This window comes from Notothenia rossii, assembly GCF_949606895.1.
Source record: "Notothenia rossii genome assembly, chromosome: 9".
Taxonomy (NCBI): domain Eukaryota; kingdom Metazoa; phylum Chordata; class Actinopteri; order Perciformes; family Nototheniidae; genus Notothenia; species Notothenia rossii.
In genome coordinates, this window is record NC_136907.1 from 68,978,173 (window position 1) to 69,005,817 (window position 27,645).

At 39.5% G+C, this 27,645-nt stretch overlaps 1 long non-coding RNA gene across 2 annotated transcripts in view; it reads left to right on the forward strand.

The window, feature by feature from the left end:
- Nucleotides 1-27,645, forward strand: part of LOC307020516 — a 125,838-nt gene that overhangs the window by 61,215 nt on the left and 36,978 nt on the right. The window contains exon 3 of one of the 2 annotated variants that reach the window (XR_013802907.1): nt 2,457-2,681. The exons of the other annotated variant lie outside the window; for it this stretch is intronic. This is a non-coding gene — a long non-coding RNA (uncharacterized lncRNA). Of the gene's footprint in view, nt 1-2,456; nt 2,682-27,645 lie in introns of those variants that run through there. 2 annotated transcript variants of the gene reach the window in all.

The window sequence follows — 27,645 nt, forward strand, 5'->3', positions numbered from 1 at the left end:
ATTCTGTTCCTGAAAAACCTTCAGTGGAGCCCACTTGTTGACACGGTGAAATGTAAACAAAACCCTCATTCAAAGTGCCATGAAATAGCATTTTTCTTCTCTATATTGTCTTTCCGCCAATGTGAAACCTGAGGGAGAGCAGGAAAGGATTTTCCCACATTCGCCCATGATGCTCATGGAGGCTATTTATGTTTCTGTGTGGGCATTTGTTGATGCTTTGATGAAATATTACCAGTGTTACAGTTTTCAATCCCATCGGAGCCACTAATCTCTAGGCGTTTAATTAGACCGACTGGAGGAAGTGCACAGGAGGCTTTCAGGAGGTTTAGTATTTAAACAAAACTTGCTCAAAGATGTCAGCACTTGCTAAAGGCATGACTATTCTTTTTGAAGAAAAATCTAAAATGTTATAACATATTTTAAAACCTTTGTTCTCAGCTTGGTTTTGATCTTTTTCTTCACTGCTAGTATGTTAACCTTCAAGTAAACATATATTAAAGCTACAGATAACGCTGACCTGCTGAACTTTTTGAAAAACCTATGAAGCCGTGTAGAACAACAAGTGTTAAAACAGTTGGCAAGTCTCCCAGCTATTGCTTTTATATGATGCAAGGTTACAAACAAAAAGAAAGACGGTTATTTTACTGGAGGCAGTCATGAAAATGCGCAGGAAATTAAAACAAAATGAACAACACTTGATTTATTTTTCCTACAATATATAAAACGAGGTATATATGTTTTTTCAATGAACTAGATTCAAGCCTTGTGAAAATATGGAAACATGACGTTCATTAACACTTCTCTTTGGGAGCCACACCTCACATGGTACTGTATATTCATCTATAAATACAAAATATTCACACAGCAACATATGATAATCTCAAAGTGTCAGCTAGTCACTCTGGTACTGGCATCCACTGAATATTAATAGAAAAACATATTTCTCACAAGACATGCTTTTCAAAAGGAGCTGCCCATACTGAGAGGGAGGGAGATGCTCAGAAGACCAGTTTTAGTTTATTTACTCTAGCCGGCAAGGATTCAGAGCATCGCGTGACAAATAGTTTCAATCACATTAGGAAATAAAAACACTGACCAAAACACACCTCTTCAGACTGGCTTTTAATTTGTGAATTATGCTGTGTTGCTGTTTTAATATTTATTTCTATTTTTTATTCTATTTTATCATGTTTTATCAAACCACTGTAAAGCGTCTTTGAGCACCTGGAAAAGCGCTTTGAAATAAAATGTATTATTATTATTATTAGATGTCAGTGACACTTTTTGATGTATTACTCTTATCGTTGTGAGTTGATTGCAATTAACAAATAACTAACTTGTTGAATTTAAGAAAGGGGAAGATTGGGTGATCATGGATTACTAGTTCCTTGCAGTACTAAACAACCCAATAATACATTTCTTTTTAGGTGTGCCGCTTCTTAAGTTGCACCCGTCCTGGTTGAGTTAGAAGTGATGACATTTACAAAAAATGTTCACAACATGTATCACTATATACTGTATAAATCATCTTCATTTAACGCTAATAGAAGGTGTTTCAGGAAGTTTCAGCATGGCATTTTAATAAAATGCAGATCTATAAATAAAGGACCTGCAGAGACAATCTGAAGAGGATGGTTGAGATAGGGGAGGTGAAGGGTTGCACAATACTCAGCCTGAAAGACAACATGTGGTATTTAAAGATCAGCATCCAGTAACACTTTTCTTTGTGAATGAGAGAAGCTTTTAGAGTGTGTGAAAACGAGAAATGCGCCGAAATTGAATTAAGTTGAAAAAAGCTACGGAAATGTTATAACCTTTTGATGTATGACTCTTATCATTGTGAGTTGATTGCAATTAACAAATAACTAACTTGTTGAATTCAAGAAAGGGGAAGATTGGGTGTCACAAAATGATCATGGACTAGTTGCTTGCAGTACTAAACAACCCAATAATACATATTTAAACATTTATAATATATTAACAATGCTTTATATTATCCTAGAAATAAATAGTACATAATGCAGAGGTATGAACATTGAAACATTGAGTGCGTGTTGTCTCACCGATCCAGGAAAACTGCAAAACCTGTAAATAAGCAGAATAAGAAACTTGTTAAGCATTTGTTCCACAGGAATGTTGTGCGCTAGCTTTGTGCTAATGTAATTATTTATGACTGACACTTTGGCTAAATTCACTTCATGTTTAGTTTTCAGGCTTTTGAGCGCAATAACCAGCCTTTTCAAAGTCATGCCTGAGGTGTGCATTCTAATGAAGCTCAGCGCAAGTTCAGGCAGGAAGACCTATCACTTCGTATTGCACGTCATGGCAATACTCGCTCCCTTCACTAATTGATAGGGAGCGCCACTCCTCAAGCTAGCCTATCACTTCCCTCCATCCACAAGCCTAATTATCGCACCTGTTAATCCCTCTATATATGCTCTCCCCTTTTCCATCAGCTGTCTTCCAGGTGTCAACGCGCAACCCTCCTCCACCCCTTCGCCTCCTGCTTCCAACTCAGGGCCAAGCTTAACCTTCTCCCTTCCAACCGGACCTAACCACTTATCACCACCACCAGTGTCGAGACCCGGGGGGGTTAATCGGAAACGGTTCTTTCCCTTCCCGAATGATATCCTACAAAACCTGGGCCTAATCGCCAAACACGATTTTATTCACTGTTATAATCTGTCATCATTATGTTTCATTTATATAATGTGACCCGATAATAAACATGTATTCCATACATCACGTCTCTCCTGATTGAACTGGCATATGTACGTAGAAAAATCAGTGCTTCTTTTTAAAGTCTGAACCAGGCTGTTGTTTTTTCTCTTTGCTCTGTAGACCTTGCTTAAGTGTTTTTTCTCTAATAGACATAGTAATAAAGGTTAAACCTGGACTGGTATCCTGTATCGTTCCTGATTAAAGCTCTTTATTATGGTTCCTGTCACACTATTACCTCCAGAGTTGCTACTGTAGCTCAACAGGCTGTTGTTTGGGATTAACATTTTGGATTGGATCTTATTTTACTCTGACTACGGACAAAGTTGGATGTAGCCTGCCGTCATAAAATATAACGTCTGATCTTGGTTCGAGTCTCATATTTGGCAGTACGGATCTTGTTAGGTCTTAAAGACTTAAGTGTGGCTAAGCTTTAGGAATCATCTTAAGGTCCATTATACAGTAAAACAAGTATACTTTCAATCAACGAGCCTAAGGAAAATCTTTACAGCAGTCAACGGACCGCTGTGGAAACCCTGTGGATTGTTTTATATTTATTTTGACCTTGTTGAGAGCAAAACAGTAACTGATGGTGGTTCCCAAGGCAGGAAATGTTTGGGAAATCATGACAGTCACCTTGCTCCTGTTGATTTCTTAGTTTTGCTTCAGGGAAGGTATAGAAAAGATTCTTCAGCTCTCTGTCAGGGAAACCCAGCATGGATAGTATCTCTAGTAGCTTAGCATAAGTGCCAGAGCGAGTACCTGATTTCCTGTGGGCAGGGGCGCCGCCAGGGATTTTGGGCCCCATGAAAAGATATCACATTGGTTACTTAAACATTTTTTTCTTAATGTTCTAAAAGTGTTTGGGCCCCTGTGAGTCACGGGCCCTTAGCATCGTCCTAACTTTTCACCTGCTTACGGCGCCCCTGCCTGTGGGGTCACTTCGAAAACCTTTGCAAACTATTTCAGTTTCTTCTTCCCCCTGCCTGACCTGTTGTTCGAGTGACTTATTAAACAAACATCTTTAGATTTTCTTAAAGGATGCAACAAGTGTTTTGTAAGGGCAAAGTATACTGAGAGCCCTTTAGGTTCTCTAATATTTATGTCAATACTGACCAGGCGAGGGAGGTGACGGAGCCTCTAATTGATATAGATCCTCCTGTGACTGCAGCCTTGTGCACATAACTTCTATAGGCATCTCTAAATTGTTCTCCATTGAGCGTTAGTGATTAAAGCGCTCTCTTGTGTGGCGCCTCAAAGGATGAACGCCGCTTTTCCTGGGAGTTCATATGCAGCTCACTTTAACTTTTAATCAGATTTATTAACGTTAATTCAAAAGTCAATAAGTTACACAGGTAGTTGCCCATTACTCTCCATTATCTCACCTGGCTGATAGACAGAGGGAAATATCATGTTTGTCACTCTAATATCATTCTCGTTACCTTCAGGGATCACAATTACGGGATTGAAGTGTCAGGAAGAATAACAGCGCAGATTCATCAAAGAGAGAGAGAGATGTGAAAATCAGCATTAGTGAGGAGCACACTATTGGTCCCACTAATGAGTCCCGTTCTTGGCTCAGACATTAGTTTAATAGACACGTGTGTGGGTGTTCTCGGTGGATGGACCTGCAGCGGTCGTGGTGTTTTCTCTTTGATGCAGAATGGTAAATTAGCAGCAGCAAATGAAGCTGTCTTCACAGCGGGTCGCCGGCAGAGAGCATGTCCTGCAGAGGCCAGGGCCTTGACCTGTGTGAGAAATGAAACTGTCTTCTATATTAAATTAGGGTAGATTAGACATACTCTGTCGATAAGGTATTGCACATGAGTTCAATGTAGAATAAAATATAATAAAAACCAAAATATATGCAACACAGGCAAGTTTATTTATATAGCACCTTTCAACACAAGGCAATTCACAGTGCTTTACAAAAATGAAAGACATTAAGAGCACTACAAAGATATCCTAGAAAATGCACAATATAAAATAAACAGAATAATTTAGAAATGACCAATCTACTACATAAAAAATATAAACACAGGGTAGGATTTTAATCAAAGCAGACAGGAAGTAGAGTAACATCTAGGCGGACTGTGGGTGTTTCTCAATGTCGAGGACGCTTCCTTGGTAGGACATGTCTTCCGAGTCAGGTCCTTCAGAGGCTAGGCAAGAATCCTTCCTGGCATTTTGAGAACGAAGAATGGAACAGGCTAGAAAAGTGTGCAGGTGTGCGTCATATGAGAGGCCCCGCCTTAAATTGAGCGTGATTGGTTTGAAGACTCATAACTAATTTGCAAAGATCGAAGATGTAGGGTAGGCCTTCCTACTTGAGTAACTGTATTTTGTAAAATGATCATCTCTCTAGGACAGAACCACTAAACTAACATAAAACGTTCTCCTTCTGTTTGCAGCCTTGAAAAAGTCCTGGAGGATAAGCAGCCAGAAAATCATAAAATCACCATCATCAATCAATAATAAAATGTGCATTCATATATCATACTTGATGTCTGCAAACCTTTCTTACACATATTAGTGCACATAGTAACATAAACCACAAATATCTACAAAAGAGGCAAAGTCAAAACAAAGTTAAATTATTTATTTAGGTGCAAAACGCTCCAAGTTCTCATTCACACCTAATAGTCCGCTTTTCAGGTGCGCACGAGACAACAGTTTGTTCCATTGTTTCATTTTTCAGAAGGTTCGGTTTGCGTTCACACGGGCAAAACTCAAACGGACTATAAACTTTAAACACAAGTCATGTGCCCATTTACTACGCCACTGAACATACTTACATTTAAATGTCTGGATTCAGCCGTTTTCCGCCAAAGATTTGGGAAATTGGTCCGTGCGCAAAGCATTGTGGGGCTTTTAAGACCGCCGAGGATACACATGTGCATCCTCGAAATATCCCGCAACGAAGGACTCCTCGGTAGAATTCCAAGGATCAGGGACATTGGAACCGTCCTTCGGCGGGATTCGATGACGTATCCTTGAAATAGTGGCTCTGAAGGATCCTTCCTTGACATTGAGAAACACCCTGTATCTTTTGCTCAAGATGATAATCATGTGTTTTTATGCAGAATAAATTAAAGGCAGTAATTAATAAAATAATTCATTCATTCTCCATCCGGCTCCCATTTGCATCAAGACTACCTAGACAGAGCGTTACATCTCCCGGAGAGGAAGCCTCCCTCTGTCCTTTTGAGATGTATGAATAGAATAGAAGCAGGAATGCAGGATTCTTTTATCAAAGATGCTCAACAATTGGTGTCTAAAAACAGGATTTATTGGAGCTATAAATAGATCTACAAGGCTCTCCTCCACTCCCCTGAATCCTCATTATCCAATACATACACATCTGTAGCTCAGGGGAGCCAGACTTTCACGGTTACCCCAGAAGCCGTTTGTTGTTGGCAAAGCTCCAGTGTACAAAAAAAAAAAATGCATTTCACATGAAGACGCTTGCATCGCTTGAGATAAATCCAAGTGAGATTCTTTGATTTCCGCGGGAGATGACTTGCAGATAAAGATGGGGATTCTGGCAAATCTTTTGAGGAAAGCTTTTGCATTTTGCAATGTCCTCATCCTCTTTTCCCTCCATCCTCTTTTCCCTCAACATGGGAGAAAATTGCACGGCCTCGCTTCAGCTGTATGGATTTGCATACATATCTGTGTTTAAAAAAATTGGTCTATTTCTGTCGTCCTTTTTTGTTTGACTGGTGTTTCATCTCTTTTTCCATAAACACTTGCATTTATTTTAAATGACTCATAAATATATTCACCCAACCAGCTGTCATAATGGTGTCGTATAAGCTCTCCTGTTTGACGTTGTAGATGACATTCAAATGGTATTCCTATAGACAAGTTACTGGAGGAAGGTATATATAGGAAACCCTAAAAACACTCCACGCAACACATACAAATATCTGTCAGTGAGATTTAAACTGAATGGCTTGTTTTTGTACCAAATCACATAAACCAGTGACTAACTGTTGCAGAGAAAAACTAACTTTGGTTCTAATTAAAAAACATGAACCAGTCACCTCAGGCAACAGATTTGATTAACAACTCGTCTTATGCCTGGCAATAGAAACCACTGTGACTCATAATTAAAATGTTCATGCTTTCTTGAAGTTTTACTCGTCAAACTTTACACCACCATATTTATCTGGTGTTATTTCACACAATCATTTAAAGCTGTGAGAACTTGACCTTTTAACTATATAAACACACCGCCCATTGCTTGACCCTGACCATGGTATCGAGGCAAGTTATGAGCATGTTTCCGCAATCAAATTTACCGAACCCTGATATTAATAACTCACTCCCACTCTTACATGGCTCATATACCATTAAAGGAAGCTGCACTGTGCATGCCTGTCGCTCTACACCCACATCTGCAGAAACACTATAAATAGGTTTAGTACTTCATGTGTTCTTCCTCCTATATACCTTAACACCTCGGTAATAGTTTTAAAATGTAAAAGGCAATTAAATGACGGTTTCACTGACAGCTTCGGTACACTGTTGTGAGTTGGTGTGTGTGTGGAAAGACAGACACAAAGGAAGAGTTAACTCAAAGACAACATTTAAGTTTCACACAAGACGGGAAAACATGGCAGACACAAAACCAGAGTAATGAGCAGATATTAGCTTGTGGAGCTTCTCAGTGTCTATAGATATTGGTTAACTATTATATGATATAACATTATCTTAACTACGAGATGAAAACTGAATTAAATTATGGGATAGATTCTGTTACCGCCTTTCTCTTTCACAAAAAACGACATTGACATAAACTCAATTTCCGCTGCCATAGGATTGTTTTTATAATATTACCACAGACAAATGCCCAGTTTCAAGCTGGGGGACAATATTGGCCAAAATGTAATTATGGTGGAGTGATTGACCATTCAAAATAATGCTTCTCTAGGTATGGCAAATTTGGATGGCCTAATGCACCGATATGACAGGAGATCCATATTACATCTGCGTAATGAAAATGTGATATTAGAGACATAAAACATATGATATTGGTGGTTCTGTTTAACAAAATCACAGGACACTGAGTTAAAGGAACAAGGACATAGCACAGGCCAGATAAAACGTTTTTTTTTAAAATATAATATTTAATCAGGGTGTCTTTTGAGATTTCATTAGCTTTCACACCTGCTCACCACTGGAACTCCATATACACTGACCTTCATCAGCGCACAACACCGCAGGAAGTCATTAGCTTCCAGCTGACAAGACATAAACTACACTTGTGGCATACATGTTCGATTGAATCAAAATGTCTTTCACATATGATACACCTCTTCATTCTTACCATTTCTGCCTTTAGATGTTTTCAATCTGTTCTGGTCCTTTATGATCATCAGACAGATCGGTAGTAGTCATTTGAGGGTAGAATCAGCCATCGTGACTTCCTCAATTCATTTATGCATGGTGAGTCAGATAATTTATATTTCTCCCCCGGTTTGACAAATGTAAATAGATCAGACTCATCAATGTGTCGGAGTGTGAGAACTGTTATTTTATTGTGTGCTATAGAATGGTGCGGTGATGACGTGTTTTTGAAGGCTGACTTCCTTCGAAGTTAGATTGTTGCTGAAAATAAGGTCTGTGGCATCACAGGTTTATGATACCTGCACCTTTGGTATGGTGGATCATCTCCATATATTAACACCGTAAATGCAATTGCCAGAAGTAAAAACATTTTGTATTAAACGGACTACAGTAGTGTCATTAAGTCAATTGTTAGCACAGTTGCTGTTTCTTTTGGCACATGGAGTTATAGAGTGATGCAGTAAGTAGTATTTTACCACTTCCAGTCTCAAAGTCAATGGTTTTCGAACGTGTTTGCGGTTAGAAGCCTCAATTAAGGTCTAAACTTACGTGATTTTCACAATTCTGTTGCACTACATAAAATACGTCAGTAATGATCCTACTCATGAATGTCCGAAGCTTTAATGTATTATAAAAATGGCAGTTTCTCACAAGTGACTAAATAAACTACTCAATGTAATCATGCCGAAGTCTAAGCTTAGCAGTGGGGACGCACAGCCAGGAGGTTGTGATTTAATTAGTTTATACCTTAACGTCAATTGCATTAGAACTTTTAGACGTGTTAACCAAACACTGTTAACCAAACACTGTTTGGTTAATACGTAGAGATTATCCTGACGAACAAAAGAATGTTAAGAATCATAAACCTCTGTTGGTTGTCTTGTTAATTCTGGGTTCGCCTACAAAAATACGTTATGACTGCACCACTCTATTACTGATGTATTGTATGTACCAGTAAGTGGTAACACTCATATCTGGGTTTTAAGACTTATTCCTGCACCACTCTATTACAGATTAAACTCTTATCACATGTTGTCTAGATAAAGTTGATCTACAAAATAGCCTAATAGAATAACTTTCTTGCATTTCTGCAATGTTTAATCCATGGCATCAGTTTGAAAAACACATTAATCTAAATAGTGATAAGACTAATAAACTCCATTGGATGATCAACAACCAGTTCTTGTGATCCTTCTGTTCAGCGGCTAAGCTCCAGTTTGATGTTTTCTACACAAAGAAAAAACAAGTCTTCCATGAGACCTGCAGCTGCTTGTTAGTGTTGCTTTTCAAGACTAAGTAAGCTGCAGAGGGGGAAATGGACAGAATACCAAGCCGCACTAATGAGCTTCATTATCTGTCAATGATTTTAAGAGGCTTTCTGAAGAGATCCACCAGGGAAATGTATTAGCAACATTTTCGATTAGAACACACCGGTGATTCATATTAGATACCCTTTGATGCATCAAATTATTGAGTATCAGAAGATGCACAAAAACAGGCAGAGAGAGAGAGTACGATGAACCAGGATACAACACTAAGTGAAAATGTGGTTATATCCCTTAATGGACTTATTATCATAAACCTTTCATAACGCAAACATTTACGTCAAAGCTAATCCGATCAACATAAAGAGACACGAGGTAGAACGCTAATTACTTAAGCATGAAAGATAACTTTTTGTATCTTAAGTGGCAGTGTTGGTCTGTGAGTCATAGTCCTGCTCTTGCAGTCCTCCCTCCTCTCAGATCCGTCGCCCCTCCCCTCCCCTCCTCACACCCCTCCCCCCTCCCCACACCCCTCCCCCCTCCTCACCGCGGCAGTAGGTAGGGAGCTGTGGATCCCTGCTGCATTACCGGAGGCTTCTGATCTAATTGTTTTGTAATGCAGGGATTTTGCTCGGGATGACTCATAACTCGAGGAAGGGGCGGGGTAAAAAGTGCAGATGTCACCAAAAATTGAATGAGTGCAAAAATAACAAACAACAAACTCAAGGCAAATTACAACCCCCCTCGTACATAGCTGTCTCTTCGATGTAATAGTGAATCCCTCGGTACATATGACTTTTTATATTAGGGTAATTCCTTTAGATTTCATGAATTTATTCTATTCTCAGCTGATTGTAGTTTACATATAGAAAACATTTCTTAGAGTAAGAAAAACCTCACTATTACAGCTTGTATAGTCCATCAAATCAAAGTAAGTTCGACATCTTCATGAAATCTTAAACATTCAGCGCAGCTCTTATAACTACCACTGGAAGAAATGCTCAGAAGAAATTATAGTCCATTTATTCCCACAAAACCACCCAGAAGTGATATTGGTTTTGTAAGGCATTTAATGGGTCTTAACTCAATTGAGAATAACTTATCTTTCCTGTTGCAACATAACAGCATTAGGCCTGGCCATATCCAGAAACTGCTCTCATTTAAAGCTGTGCAAAGTCATCACATTGCCTAAATTGGCTTTAACGGGTACAAAGCTGATCATTCCCTCAGATGTCTTAAATAAAAACGGTTAACATTTCGGTACACAATACACACACGTGATACCATCTTTTTTGGTATTTTTAATCCAATGCAATCCATCTGCTAATTGGAAAATTAGAAGGAAATGCCCAGAGAGAATAACGCATCACAACAAGAAGTGAGAATAAATCTATTTTCTGTTGGGTGAAAACTTTTCCTTCACCTTTGGATCACATCCACTTCTAAATCTGCTGTAGCTGGGCAAAGAAAGTCATTTTGAGAGAGTCCAATATCCTATCCGCTGTGTTCGGAAAACCACTCTTTGTAGATGGGAGATATGCATTTTCCAACTGGTCTCCAAACACCAGCTGGGAATCCTGTTTTCACCTTGAGCGCGCTCTCACCTTTCTGCAGTGATGTAGACGTGTACTCAAGGGTGTGTGTCAGTACACTGTGACATCACTGTTAGGTGTGGTGGCAACCAATGAGCAGAGTGCTTTTATCCTGGTCTAACGTTAGAGTAGGAGTAACCCAGTCTTCCTGAGTCTTTTAGCCAATCGTGTCCAATAGTACGCCCATTTTCATCCCATTTTGCTGAAATGAATTGGCACATAATTGTCCAGTAATATGTAAGTTGTGACCTTTTTCAATTGGGAAACATCAGAGCTAAAAAAATATAGATTGATCAATGATATACAGTGCGGGAGGAGGCAGACAACTAGGCTTAATTTAAGACTCAATCCAATTAGAATTGAAATGTCACTATGGCACGGAAAAAAACCCAACTGTATGCAATTACAGCAAACTACTAGATCAATAAATAATTATTAAAACAGCTTTTTAATTGCAGGTAGACATCACATACAATTTGCAGATTAGGGCTCACAGATTTCTATCATTTTGTGATACATTTCTAGGAAAACTTGAATCAATTGATGAAAAATAAATGACAGAATAATTAACACTGAAATAATAACTGATTGCAGTCTTTTTATACAGAAACTTAATGACAGTAGTGCCTAAGAGGAAGTGGTTTGATTATCAAAGAAAACTACTAGAGATCCAGGACTGTAGGGAACTAAACACACAAAGGCAGCTTTGACACATTACACTCTACAATAGCAGCAGGTTATTACATTAACATGTTTAATAAAGGAGCTTTTGCTAATGCTCAAAGGCCTTATTCCCTCCCTCCACGATACGATGCCACGATGATGCGATCTAAAACGATGAGCCCTTCGTCCGAGCACTTTTCTCCCCTGGACATCTAATTATGCTAAATGTCTCACTTAGTGTGTGAGTGCTCCTTTCGCAGGCTCCTCTTCTAATCAGGATGTGGCCTGCTGGCTACTTGTTAGCTGACCCGCTCATTATTCTTTGTCGTTAACTTGTCTCATGTTGAGATGCGCCTAATTATTAGCAGCTATCGGGGGACTTGCCCACCATGCAAACTCAGGTTAACATATCCTTTCAAGCAGTGTTTGCCTGTCAGGCCTTTCCATAATATTACACACAAAACACTCTTATTAGGGAAATACAAACCTTCAATAACTGCACTTGTATCCAAGCTACGGTACATGGAATGCGTTTTATGTGAATGGAAATTTCTGTGTCAAATACAGGATGTTTTGTCAGCAAAGGTCAATTGATCGTGGATCAGCAGAGCTTGCCGGTTCAATAGAGAACACTTAACCCTACCTGTTGATCATCAAGCAGAAGAAAATATGTTGTTCAATCTCTGCATTCAGCCACTCTAGATAGAGTATGTGCCATTTGTGTGTTTGTTTATTACAGCTGCTTCTGCTTCTATTACATGAACAAAAATACCACGTACGTCAACTGCACCCCTCGCCAGAGATTAATCTTACTTATACCATTCCTGCGTGTGACAGGCCAGATTGAGAAAAATGTCTGTTAGCAAGAAAGCACGTGTGACCGCAGCTCGGCTAAACGGCCTGCCTCCATCTCTCCATCTTCCTCTCCCCCTCTCCCCCATCACCAATTGCCCAGTAGGCTTGTTCTGCTCATCCTCAAGACCAGATGTTAGCAGAGACCATGATTTATAGGCCCACGCTGGGCTGTGAGGTGTGTGGGTATTTGTGTGTGTGTGTGTGTGTGTGTGTGTGTGTGTGTGTGTGTGTGTGTGTGTGTGTGTGTGTGTGTGTGTGTGTGTGTGTGTGTGTGTGTGTGTGTGTGTGTGTGTGTGTGTGTGTGTGTGTGTGTGTGTGTGTGTGTGTGTGTGTGTGTGTGTGTGTGTGTGTGTGTGTGTGTGTGTGTGTGTGTGTGTGTGTGTGTGTGTGTGTGTGTCATTGCTGCAGCGTCCACTTAAATAACTCTGTGCCTCATTAGGTGTTTTTAAATGAAGGACCCAGGTTATGAAGCTGCATCGAAAAAATAAATGTCTGCCTGCAGCCAAAAGTGTTGATAAAGATACTGGGAGAGAGGTGGGTTATTTATTTATAACTTTCTCTTGTTTTTTTTAACCATTCGATAAACAAACCTATTTGCAAACAGACAAGAAGAATGTGGATGTTTGCATAAATAGGCATTTCCACAAGCAGATATACAAATAACAGCGGAAACATTACAGATTTAACATCCTGCTAATTCGCTCAGATGTTTCACTAACACTGTCTGAGTTTCAAAGCCCTACAGATCTTGTATTCAGATGCATCAGCTCCAGCCATGCATGCCCACTGATGGCTAATTACACAACATATGAAAGGGAGCAGAGCTGCTCTTTGACATCCTCACAACACACAGCGACCAGCAGGAAGCTGAAGGCTGTTAGTGAGTTTCTGGATCCGCTCAGCGGGCATCGTATGTCTCTGTGAACCCCCTCTGATTCCTGCTCTACTCTCGCTCTGGCCTCAAGTTTGTGAGGAGTTTTCAAAAGCAGCACCTGTCAGCTCCTGGTAAGATAGATAGATAGATAGATAGATAGATAGATAGATAGATAGATAGATAGATAGATATAGATTAATACTTTATTGATCCCAAATTGGGAAATGTTTGTGTTGCAGCAGCATAAAAAGACAAGGCAATGTACATAAGAGAAATCTGTCATATAGTTATGTATATATTTATGTATGTGTATAATAGCTTGTTAAATTCAACATGTATATGTTCTACTTTCTTATTTATTTCTTGTCTTGAATTTTTATTGTACAATGCCATGTCTTTATGCTGCTGCAATGCAAACATTTCCTTAATTGGGATCAATAAAGTACTATCTTATCTTAAAACACTAGAAATAAACAATCCAAAATATTTGTGAAATAAAAATAAAATAGCATTAAAAAGTAAAAAAAATATACATGTGGAAAATATACATGTGGACATACAAATGAACAGTAACACAATATACAGCAGGATAATATTTACATTAATTGTGCAAGGAATCGATTAAAATATATATAAATTGAAGATAAATGTAAAATGTACAATGGGAGTTCAAGTCCATTATCAAGAGAAGCTATGGAGCACATAACATGCTCAAACTAAAGAAACATTTTTAAATACTTGGTTGAGTTGAGGTTATAGTTGTAATAAAATATTGATACAGTATCGTAACACTATAAAATATGATTTAATATAGGATAATAAACATGTATTGATCCCTGTAGGTGAATTCACGTGTTAAAGCCGTGTCAGAATAAGAATGAAACCCAGGATAGGACCGGTAAGAGTTCACACAAGCCTAACAAAGAGACTATAAACACAATGAAGAATGAAAGCATTAGTAAACATTCAAAACCTTACCACTTGGTGAAACTATTTAAATATACAGATATGAATAATGACAAATATATTAAATATACATGTCCTTGTGCAAGTGCTAGGCTAAAGAAGGCACATTGAGTGTGAGTCACATGTACCTGATTTGATTCTTAAATAAGCTGTGTGGATTTTAATATAATAGTTGACATGCAATACTTTATTTTATTAGCAAAGTTGTTTTCCCTCTCAGTTCATGCGTCATTTCAAAGCAGTGCAATTACAAAGCCTGTCACAGGGACTTTAATAAATAGCAATTCCGATTACATTTTACTGATTAAAAAAGAAAAGTGTTATTTTTGAACTTGGATGTACAGATGATGGTGTTTTCTAAAATGACATTTAGTACTCCCACTAGATCACCTGACTTACAGTATCTACTAAAATGCCATACATTGAACTATAAACCCTGTGATGTGATGTGTTTTGCATCGCCAGATTCTTGCCATTACACCCTCTAGCAGAGGTATGTATTCTATTCACCCACGGGCTGCATGGTCTTTGATCAACTTAACTTTAAACTTCAATAAGGCTGGAGATCAAGTAGAGTTGTACACGGCTGCATTCACTCCCACAGCTCTTAGTTTCCCTTGAAGTCTCTGATAGTGAAGACACAGGTGCCTTAATAGTTTCAGATTGTCATCAAAGAGACCACTGTGATCTCAACCTCTTCATTTATTCTGACAGTCTGGCTGCTCTAATGAATATTTTAGTTCATTTCTCACTTGACATGTGAAGAAAGATCTGGATATATTGCGATCAACAACATTGCTAGCTCTGCTTCTAAATGTGTAGTCCAATTATAGCTAAGAATTGACCGTGTGATGGGTGTAACCTTTCTTTTTTTCTAGAATTAGTAATGTTAGTGTAGTCAGAGGAAAACTGTATTAATTAGTGTGTATTTTGGATCGTTGGAGAGTGAAAGAACGAGTTGGTGATCCCAACTGTTCACTCTGCACCACCATCAGGTCAAGATGTCCGCCTGTTTCCAGTCAGGATAGCTGCAAAACTAATGGATAAAATCTATTCAGCTTCAGCTGTTCTTAGAGAATGAGAGACAGGAAGACATGCCAGAACTCTGCACACCTCTTTTTGAGTGAAAGAACGAATTGGTGATCCCAACTGTTCACGCTGCACCACCATCAGGTCAAGATGTCCGCCTGTTTCCAGTCAGGATAGCTGCAAAACTAATGAATCTATTCAGCTTCAGCTGTTCTTAGAGAATGAGAGACATGACGACATGCCAGAGCTCTGCACACCTCTGTTCATTGCAGCCTTAATTATTCATGTTATTTACACCTTGCCTTAACTGCTGTGAAAAAGTTCTATGAATAGTCTACTTCCATCACTCCAAGTCTTTAATGAATTCCAGTTGCCTTATTATTAAATATAAAAGTGATCATGAAGAAGAAAGGCGCCTTTGACTTTTATTCTACTATTCCGATCATTTTTCTTCATGAATGAATGTGGAAGAACGATCGATGTGCTTGGTTAAAAATGGGTCTTAAACTAATCTGCTGATTGTTTTTAATTGATTGATTGATTGATTGATTGGACAGATTTAGTGATAAAAGGTGTAAAAGAGTCGCTGTACTCTTATTGTGTGTCTGCTACACTCCGTTGCCTTGTTTCCTAATTGGCGAAGTCGTGCCTCACTCCCTTTGGCTCCTGCAGTGGTATGCAGCCGATGCTTTCTGGACACCCCAGTTGTTCATCCACTGCCAGATGAGCCTGGCTTGGAGGCAGTGATAGAGACAAGGTCAGCCAGAACACTACGTAACCATTGCCAAATGCAAGCCGAAACACAATCCACAAGCTTAATAAAGCATGATTAAAAGATTGTTTGTGCTGCAATCATATAAGCTTGGGGTTATTGGGTGTAAAAGTAATCAAAAGCCCTGAGTCTAATGTTTTTTCTTGTGATTAATGGAAAATCATAATTAGTTTTGGACAGAATTCTCTCCAGTACCCGTCTAATAAGAATTTGAAAATGACAAATGCTTGGCTGATAAGAATATCTGATTTAGATGAATACATCAGCAACCAAGTGATGGTGTCGATCTCAGACAGGCAGACGGTTAGAAAACAGATACCATCAAAGCAGAATAACACATGGCATTGGTGCTCTCTCTCCTGGACCACCAACATTTCAGTTTTCAAACCGGCAGACTTATCCAGACACAGGCATACATATATATCAGTGAGGCCAACATCAATACGTTTCTTTTGGCTCTGAATTCGAAAAAAAACATCTTCAGAAATTATTGAATAGAGAGTCTAGAGGACACAAAGGGCCAGCCTATTCACCTGCTGGATCCACTGTGAAATACAGACGAATACAAAAGAAAAATAATTATAAAAAAAAGAGGTACACCTTGGCTTTAGTGGAGTCCCTCAGGCCCAAACTCAATTGTGAGCAAGGTTAGCTGAAATTGGACGTAGGATTGTTGGAAAACCCACGGATATGAGAGTGTAAACAATTCCACAGCTGTGTCGGGGATGAAAAAGAGATTTTATAACTGTGTAAAACATCCCTTATGTTTTATTTAGCATACAGATGAAGGACTCCCTGTACTGTTTCTCTCATGTACGCTGTCTTTGTGGCTAGTATTAACATGTGTACAAACTCCTAAGGGCTGATCTGTTTATAAAGTATACTAACAATATATTCCGTGATATGGTATTTGATCATTTTGTAGTTTAATTTTTGTTTTGCTTTCGACTCTTTTCCGTAACTTCTGCCGTTCTCATTGAGAGTGATGAATGTGCCCCAGGATATATATAAAAAAAAATCATTGTTATGTGCAGCTTCTTCGATCCATCACTGACTAAATCAGTATGGAGCACACTACTATGACCTTTTCATGTTTTATCCCAGCATCAGAGTCCAGATACGTATCGATATCGCCTAACTGCGGTCTCCACGGCGCATTGGGTTGTCTTTTGTGACACACACTGCGACTGATCTTAAAAAACAAACCTGTTTGCGGTTCAGCATAAAGTGTACACACACACACACACACACACACACACACACACACACACACACACACACACACACACACACACACACACACACAGGTCACCCATGGAATAGATGAGCCGTGTTGGTGGCTATCCCTTTCTCTGCCAGAGATTTCTGCTATGAAGTTTTCATCAGTGATTCTTGTCAGCCACAGCTCAGCGACCTGTTTGATGCTTAGGATTCCAGCAAATATGCTGAGCCGTGAGCGAATGACCTTCAGCGTGGTTCAGTGAAGGTAGCATCCTTTACTATGCACCTTCTGCAAATAAAAACATATGCTTTATATTGGCGCCTCTGACCACCAATTTTACAATATTCCTTCTTGTTACTTGTTTGCCATACATCCATTTTCAGGTTCATATTTTTATGTTGTGCCTCTACCGTGACATGTTTACATGCTTTAATGTTCAAAAAGTGCTTTATTTTTCACATAAATGGTGGGATTAAAACCCCCTCTAGCCAGAAGCTTCAGATTTTAGGTTTAGCAGACAATTATATATGCCTGTATACAGGGGGCGGACTGGGACTAATAATCAGAAACGGTGGACCTCGTGGCCCGACCGGCCCACTTCGGTACCGGCCCATCGGGATTCGTCTCGAATGTCCCGATGGCCAGTCCGCCTCTGCCTGTATAATACACAACAGGAAAGGGAAAACTCCAAAAAGCGTAATAGGGCCTCTTTAAAGAGTATTTTCAGTCAAAAATATGCCTTTTGAAACAATCACTTCAAAAACAATTGAATTGGAACAGTCTCAAGAAACCCTCCATTTTCTTTACTTTTAAGTTTTTGGGATTCTTGCATTTTAGCATCAATTGCTGCTATTATATTGTGGCTTAGTTTTGTTGAATTAGGGTTAAGACAAGTTTTTGGTCATTGGTGTTTCCCAAATAAATGATTGGCTTATTGCAGATAAACAAGTTTTGTTATACACTCAACGAGCATAACTGTCTGAATCTTGAATAAAAGTTTGTCACACACACAGTCGTTGAGAGAGGACACAACATAACTGGCAGTCTTTTCTCAAAGGCATTCAAAGTGTTGTTGCAAATGTGAAAAGTGATACTAATCAGAAATAGAAATAGAAAGGAAAAAAGGGAGCCTGTGAGAAAAGTTCACGACCAACGAATGTGTGAAGTGGGTGTGACAGTTGGATTGACAGTTTCATAAAGTTACAGAAGATTTCCACAGGTTTGACCCCACACTCAGATATTGATATGATGATATGATATTCACAAAGCTTTTTTTACAAAGCTGACAAACAGTTGATAGAGAATAGAGAGAATACTGGTGGTTTAAGTGTCTTACCAGATGATATATTAATAAATGTTGATGCACAAACAAAGCTTGTGAACTGCTAAACACGGTATCATGCAATGATAAATAACAGCAACATCTGTTATTGCTTTAAAATGTTGCATAAATAAATACACTATTAATATCTTTGGAGTAGCCACACGTTGATAACAAGCTGCAATTGAAATTCCAGCTTGGTGTTGAAATGAAACCAAACATGTATTTCCTCCTCTTTTTTCCGTTTAGCAAATGTAATAAAAGAGCCCATTAATTTAGCTAATGGAAACATGCCCTTTGCCGTGTTTACCCTGGCATTAGTGCTGAATTATCATTTGATTAGTGTAGCTGCTGTGCTCAGTTGATTAGAATGGAGATGGCATCCTGAACGTGTTGAATCTCAAATTGAAGAACAGTTTCCAAGAAGGACAGATGCACAGCCCCTTCTGTCTCAGGGATTTGGCCCGACCCGTGTGCCATCATGGCCGACAGTCTGCGGGTACAGCTATGAGTCACTCTCCCACTGCTGCAGTGCACAATCACACACCTTTGCAGCAGGACTCACTTCAGCTACAGCAGACCACTGTCATCAGCCGGTGGAGCAACAAGAAGGAGGTGATGATGATGAGGGGCTTTATTCCTTTTTAGTTCTTGAAAATATTTCATTTTCTCACAATGGAATATCTATGATTTGTATTTTGTGTTGGAAATGTCTTGGAATGATCTAAGCACATATTTTGTTAAAGTTTTGACATTAAAATCAGGACTTTCATAATTTTCTTTTTTACTCTCGAGGGTTGCGCTGACACACACACCCTGAGGCACTGGGTAAAGAATAAGCACATATAACACACCCTCCCTTGATAATTGCCTACTCAGAAAATGATGAAGTCGGTATTATAACTTCCACATACAGCTCGAAACTGACACGCAGATAATTCACTACAGCTCTCACAAAACAGACGAACTCCCCAAGGACAGAATGAGCTGTCGACATGAGGCTTTATTTGACTACTTATATCAGTAACTTCACAAAAGAGAGATGAGTAATAATATAAAGAAGAAGCTGGACTACAATGAAATCCATATCAATGTATTTTGTGCAACTCCTCTCAGATTTGGCACTGAACTTATAACACAAGGACCGTAACTAATGATTTTTTTTTTCTCTTAAAATGAACCAGCTGATGAATTCCCCTCATTTTGAAAATGAAATGGAAAGTAAGGAACATTTTTCCTTCAAAATATGCTTTATCCACCCAATACTTTATTTTATTATGAAGCATAAGAAAGAGAAAAGCTTCACATCTTTGTATTTTGAGAACCTTGAATCAGAGAACATTAATGGACATAAAGATGAAAACAAATTAAACTGTTACAGAAGCCCAAGAAAACAAACGGAGAACAAATGATTAGAACAAAATATGAAATAAAGGAAATTACATTGAACAACCTATATACAATAAAACATTGTACGCCATTTATTTGTGATTATAGTTCCTGGTTATTGTGTATAAACTTGTTTGTTTCCAGACCGTTCAGACTTAGCCCTCTGTGGCAATAAAAACATGCTGTTGGCTGATGGGAAATGGGAAAAGCCCTCCATCATCACCAGCGCAGTTAGAGGGAACCCGCAGTCACGAATCTGCTGCCCCGAGACCTCCAACAAGACTTCCCTTTCATCAGCTCGTCCCATGAGGGAAGCAGCCACCATAACATTTAGTCCTGGTCTGCCCTCGCAGACACAATCACAGCATGAGACAACTTTAAAAATGAAGACAGATCTGCCTCTCTGCCTCACTGTGCACTCACAATATTGTGTTTGCCTATTGGTCTCTCCTTCCCCTTATGTTTCAATATTGCCATCCTCTCAAAATAGGTTAGCTCGGTGTCAAAGAGTATACGCTCGGTTTGCCTGCGGGCAATTTGTTGAAACTTACCAGGATATATATATATATATATTGGAGCGAGAGTATTATGTATTTTTCTCATCTAAGGGTGCCCTTCATCAATTTTGCAAAGCAAGTGGATGACTCCCCTCGATTTGACCCCCTGTTCACATCTGAATAAAGCTGTGTCATATGCTGATGTCAGCCTGGGTAATCTGCACTTAATGAGCAGCTTTGCCTCCATAATTTCCAAAAATTTAAAAGTGTTGCATGTTGTAACGTAGTATCTGATTGCAGCATCAATAGTTCCACATTTTATTTCCATTTCATGAGCCAGGGTGGTGAAATAATGACAGCAAGTCTGTTTACAGGCATGAGGACATCAAATAATCCCCCTTTTTAACAGCTCTGTTAAACAAAATGGCTGCAAAGGGTTTCACAGGGTCGTGATCAATGTCAAGCCTCAACAAGTGTTTAATGAGTTTCCCTTTGTTCAGTATATTTCACTGTTGTTTTCCAGAATGTATGTCTATTAGCTAAACCATTAGGACCTTATCAGACTGCATTTCCATCTTGTTTTTGTGATTCACATTGTGCTGGAGGTGTTTCACTGATTGTTAGACCACTGAGATAATTCATCCAATTGCAGGCAGTAGTCACAGAACGCTTTCAACAACTTATATTTTCATATGCAGTAGCAGTGTTGTGTAAATGGACTTTGTGTAAAATCAGCTTTAATGATCTTGAAAATATGCAAATGTATGACTTGTCATCATTCATCTAACAGCAACCCATAAAGGTCTCATCTTAACAGTGGTTGTTGCCATTTATTGAGCCATTTTCCCTAGCTATTCTTTTGTACAGTACGATGATTTTCCCACTCTTGATTCATACAAAGCCTGGATTAGTTGTGTATATGTAGACGGTGGAAGCAGGGAGAGGCATATACGTGCCTTGATCCCTGCCGAGTCGACTGTTAACTGTTGATTGGTTTCAGTGCCAAAACAACTTTTTAGGAGCAATGCGCTCATGGTATAGATGGGGCGCATACATCTTAGTTCCTACTCTTTTCTCTCACCCTATCCTAAGGGAGTGCATGTACGTAGACACGTTGTGCCTCTCCACCTCTGTTCCTTACTTCTTACTTGCTACCCCTTTCCCTCAACCTATCGTAAGGGAGTGCATGTATGTAGACACGTTAGTTTTGCTGCTATAGGCTTAGACTGTCGGGGGACACCTTACTTCTTCCTTCTGTCTGTCTGTACTCTCATGTTCCGAATAAACCAGCTTCCCCCACATTTCTTTTTGGTGTCTATCTACGGCGGGATCCTGAGTCGTGACTGATCCTGTTGCTGCGGTCCTGTGTCCTGGATCCTGCATCCTGAGTCCTGGATCCGGAGTCCTGGATCCTGTATCCTGAGTCTTGGATCCTGAGTCCTGGATCCTGAGTCCTGGATCCTGTGTTCTGGATCCTCTATCCTGAGTTCTGGATTTGAGTCCTGGACTTCGAGTCGTGGCTGAACCGATCACTGTTGTCCTTCCTGACTCTCATCATACTACTTCCCTGAGGGCTCGCACAGGATTGTTGACATCCTCGTGGATTCATCTTCTTATTATAGACACATGCATTTCCAAACATTTGGTCTACCTACAGTCGGGCAAAAAAGTATTTTGTCAGCCACCAATTGTGCAAGTTCTCCCACTTAAAAAGATGAGAGAGGCCTGTAATTTTCATCCAAACAACATAAGAAAAGACAATACTGTACAGGACACTACAATACCATTGATAAAGGTATAAACAAAACTGACACAAAAACAACCAATGGAATAAACACAATCTTCTGGTTGCATGAGAGATTCGTATTATGCAATCAAATAAATGAATAGGCTCCAAGCCGAAGCCTAAACACCCCTAATGGCATTTCATGACAAATCGCCTCCAAAGCCACAGAGGACATTATACAACTGCCTTCACAGGCTGGTTAGTAAGTAACCTAATTGTTAAAATCACCGGTGTTCCCCATAGAGACATGATTTAAAAGCAGTTCTCGCAGAGCAAATACTAAACTGAGGCACCAGTACAGCCGAAGCTCCATTACTCCTTGACTTTATTTTGGACTCCGAGCAGCTGGCAGAACAAAAGCCCAACCCCAGTAGATACAAGAGGCCTTTTAGGACATGGGCTAAGATGTTCACTTATGCACCACGCCATGTACTGTATGTTGTACAGTACATGTATTATCTCTTCGATTTACACGCGGCATCTATTGCACGTCTGTCCGTCCGATTTATTTTCCAGCAGTAGTAATTGAGATCAACAGTAAACCTCAGAGGTTAAAACCAGATAAGTTACAACCACCAGAACAACTTTTCAGTACTACCTGCACACATTTAAAAATGCAGGTTACTCTATACATAATTCTAGACTGAAAGACCTGCCATCATGCCAGGAATACCTGGGAGAAAAAAACATTTCCTCACACGCTGATGCAGATTCCTATGTTTTCCCACTATACAGTCCATTATGTCAGCTCAGTTGCACAGGTTGGAGAGTGGATGTGTGCATAAATATTTGAATATGTGACGGGCAGAGTGATGGAAATATCTCACTGGTGGAAAAGACTTCACATCCATTGATTAGTCAGCGTGTGAAAGGATTGGCTGTCCAGACGAGGTTCTTCGTCCATGTCAGTGAGGCTCATGGAAAAGAAGTGCGCACATGACCTTTCAACATGCCATTGCTGTTACTCTTTTTAGATTAGATCTCACCTCAGCTTTTTTTCTTACATGTGTGGATCCTCTGCTCATGTGTCACAATCCTGGCGTCCAATAAACTTAAAGCTCCATGAGTTACTTTGTCAATATGTCGTTAAAGAGTGCACTGAAACATCGAAGTGGTTTCATGAACACACAAGTTGGCAGAGCGTGCGAGTATTATCAATTCAAATACGACGTCATCCTCACATCCTGCTCCATATGCCTCTGCCTTAACCCGTCTGGACGAACCAGATGGTGAACGGAGCTGAATAACACTTGAGTCCTCATCTGTCCCTCGGTCTCACTCAGTGCTTTGTAGCTGGTCTTCCTCTCCTCTTTGTACTGAACCCTACTAAAGGATTCTCTCCTTATTTGATTCTCTCTTCTTACAATATGTATGAGTAAACCCTGAATAATCAGATTATGAGACACTTCAGCAACATTCACACCTGTGCTATCCTTATGAAAAAAGAAGATGCACATGCAGTATTTGCTGTCAAGACCCGGTGCCTCCAAGCTGTCACACATTGTTTCCCAGAGAGGATGAAATGTTCAAAACGGGAGCTTTCTTATGCCCTTTCTCTGAGAGGTCATCTGTTACAAGGCTCTTATGTTTTTTTCATTACCACCCCCATTCCTTGATTTATCTTGCTATATCCCCGGCATCAAACGATTGACATTATCACTCTCCCGAGGGTGACGGGGATATTACACATTTATGTGGCCTATTGACCCTGGCCATCTGCAGACAAAGAGCAGTTGACAAACAAGTTTTCAAAACTAACGACATTTTAATGAGACGAAGAGAAGATTAGAATTTCTGGAACTTTAGTCGACACGACGTGGAAGACAATAACGATAATGGTTGTGGTGTCGGAAGTCATGGGAAATAATAAGCACCTTCATTACCCGCAAGAAATATGGGGACTTTCTCTTGGCGATTAATGGCGAACACAGACAAATGTCAAGAGATGCATATGTGTGAGTATTTTTTAATAATTACAAGCTGCTGTGGAAAATGTCCTTGGGAATTGATGGGTTTATATACAAGTATGTGTATGAGCTTAGAAAATACATTTAAGGACTACTCATTTGTTTTGCCAGTTACATTTTGCTTTTAATTCACTCAAATAGTATCTCTCTAGACAGGAAGTTCATCCTTGGGATATACGAAATATGGTCTTGAAAACACAACGTGGCGTTTACATAGAAAAGGCTGTATCACAGGATCATGGTCAGAGTACTGAGGTTTCAGATGGGGCTCATTCACCGGCAGCCTTTTTATGTCAGATGCATTCTTGTATGTTATGAAAGTCAAAGTGAAGGAAACAGAGTTGTTGGTTAAACTTTAGACGCGTGGGGGGTCACATGGGCCACGTGGATGGTTAGGTTTGGGATTGAAAAATATAATAAGCAGGTCCTATCAAATGCTTTGGAGGGTTACGGTCTTGAATTAGTTGACAATCTTTCTCTGACGTTAATCAACTGCTGTGAAAGTAAAAAAAAAAAAAAAGTTTCCTTCCTGTATTGAGATACGTAGATTGGGGTGTGTACAAGTATGCGCTTAAGCTTCCCTGATCAACATTCCTCACTAAGACTCAGGTAAAACTGATTGTCCGTGTGATTCATCTTCACTTATAACAGCTCTGCAGAGTCACACTCAAGACAGAAGCAATTTTTACAAGTAATCAATGAAATAGGAATTAGTTTGAAAAAAAACCAACATAGTCTACCATCTCTTCTGCTGATTAAAATGCCAGACTGTCTCCAGTTAGAGCCATCTGATAGACATAACCTTTAAGTGGGCCATTAGGGATATATTAAAAAAAAGACTAATTTCCTTTGGACATGTCACCGATGAATTATTAAAACATCTAAAACTGGGAAAACCATTCCTCTCCTTCTAACACCAAAAAAGATCAGCATTAATGAGGAGTTAACCTCTTAAATGATATAGGCTTGTGAAATTAAATTGTAATTCCACCTGTAGGATATGAACAATTCCAGGAACCAGCCAACAAATCACTAAGCAACGTCTCTTATATAATTTATATATTGATTTAGAGTCTGGCCTTGCTGACTTTGCTACAGTGAACCCCTGCTCTCGCTGATCAGTATGCATTTAAAATCAATGGGCCTAGTAAACACACAGGGGTAAAGCACGACCTTTAATTGTGCAACTGCATACATTATTTGGTTTAGAAAGGCATCAAAAGTCACAGCTTGATTCAGAAAATTCAAGCAACCAGCTCTTTGAAAACTATTTTGAGGATTGCTCCTTGAGGCTGAATTACAAAGTGATGTAAAATGGGATGAGTCGTGACAGTCGACAAGCAGGAGGTCCTATGCAAAGGAGCTAACATTATGCAGATGAAATGCAATTTAATTTGGTCGGGTCTGAAGTTTTGCGGATGCTCTGTCATCTGACATATCTGACTCTAGCTCTCAAGCAAGCTTACTGAATTTTTAAAACTTAATCGAAAAAACATTTGAGAATAACGTTTTAGGGAAAGTGTAAGCAGAAAGTGTTTTTATCTATTTATTTTTCATCATCAAATAATCGAATACAAATGCAGCATACTTTTAAAAGTTGCTACTTCAAGAATATATTGAACCCCTAATGAGCACACAGCCTTATGCAACACCACAGCATGTTCACATTGTAGCGTGATAAAATATAATAATAATAATCTTCCCCCCTTTCCCCTTTCCCAGCTTGTAGCAGAAGCCCATATTTTCAGCTCATACTGTGCTTTCTCCTTTATTTCCTATCTCACACTGTCATTCACATGCTCTGAGGTGCACAGAATTAGACAGGTGCGTGTTTTCCTCCAAATGTTTGCGCTGCAGGGGCTCGGTTCGCGTGGGCATGCTATGGAGTTAACTGAAGTCTGTCGAGTTTCCAGACTCGCGATCCAGGCATGCAGAGATGAGCCGGCAGGGGAAGGATTACGACTGGAGCACCGAGCCTGAGCAGCTTGGGCTGAGGGAGCGTGAGAGAGGCCAGCAGCTGGCCCACGGGGCCCACAGATGGAGCCTCTGGATGGGGAGTGGAGGAGCTTGGTCAGGCATTTCAGACGGACTAGTGGATGACTCACAAGCCCTCAGCACCTCTTACACCTACTCAGGGTCCTGAAGCACGCCGCTGATGCACTTGTTTACTGGTGCAGGAACATAGGAAATGGAAGTTGACAGTTCCTCTGACTTTCTCCAAGAAACATTTTCACATGATCACATGACATATGACTGGCCTTTTATCCAGGTTAAAAGAGTTAGGATCGAGGCAAGTTTTGGTTTCGGAAGCGTTTGTAGTCGGTGTTGTCGAACACGAAGACTTTGACATAGAATTCAAATAAAATAAATAACTATCAGGTTACATGATGAGGTTACGTAAGATACAAAATATTGACATGTTAAACATTTCTTAAATGGGTAAATGGGGTTAAGAAAGACAATTTAAAAGTATGTGAAAACAGCCAAATTAGCCCCAGGACTCCAGAGGGTTGATGTTGATGAGAAGCGTGCCTCTGAGTTGCAGGCGTATTGGCTCCAGTTCCCGATTTCCAAAAAATCCTATAGTTTACCTTTATTTAACCTTAACATAGAGTTCACGGTCAATGTGCTGTTAATTGCAATTGACAATCCCACAATGCTTTGCAAATAACAGTTGAGAGCTGTGTTACATAAAAACAGTATGTTAACGTTGAAAATCCACCATAAATTAACAGTAAAGGCTTACAGTGCACTTTTTTGGCGGGCTTTGGTTCAATACAGGTTTTCCAAATCGCCATCTGAAACCCAACAACTTTTTTTTCAAGAAATCTTTTGATTACATTCTTAACGTTTGTTGCAAGAAGAAAAGACTCAGATTCAATGTGCAAAAAACAGGTTCAGTAACTAACAATGTTCCTCCATGGAGCGAGGGCCCCATGTGTGACAAAATCACTTTGAATATTAATACACACTGTAGGAGGGTGAGAGTTAACTGCACACAGCAAGGAGTTATTATTGCTGAGGAAGTGAGAAAAGCTTTGCAGTGAGGTGGTGATGTTAAATTGATTTTAACATCACAAGTGGTATTAAGTGGTCATTGCTCTGGTGTTTTTCTGCAACACACTCGCAATAAATCACTTACCATATCATTGTGGCCTGTAGTGTGAACACTTGGCCAAATGAGGATACATAAAGTTGAAAGTTTCAGAGAGATTTTCTACCGATACATTTAGGTGTTTTCCCCTTTCCTTTTCCTGTTTAGTCATTTTTGTTATTGCCTTGCATACTAACTTGCCTGTTCTCATTTTCATTGCAACCATTTTCTGCTCTAAGTTGAATCCGCAATCTCCTTTAAAGCAGATATATCTCCATGTTGT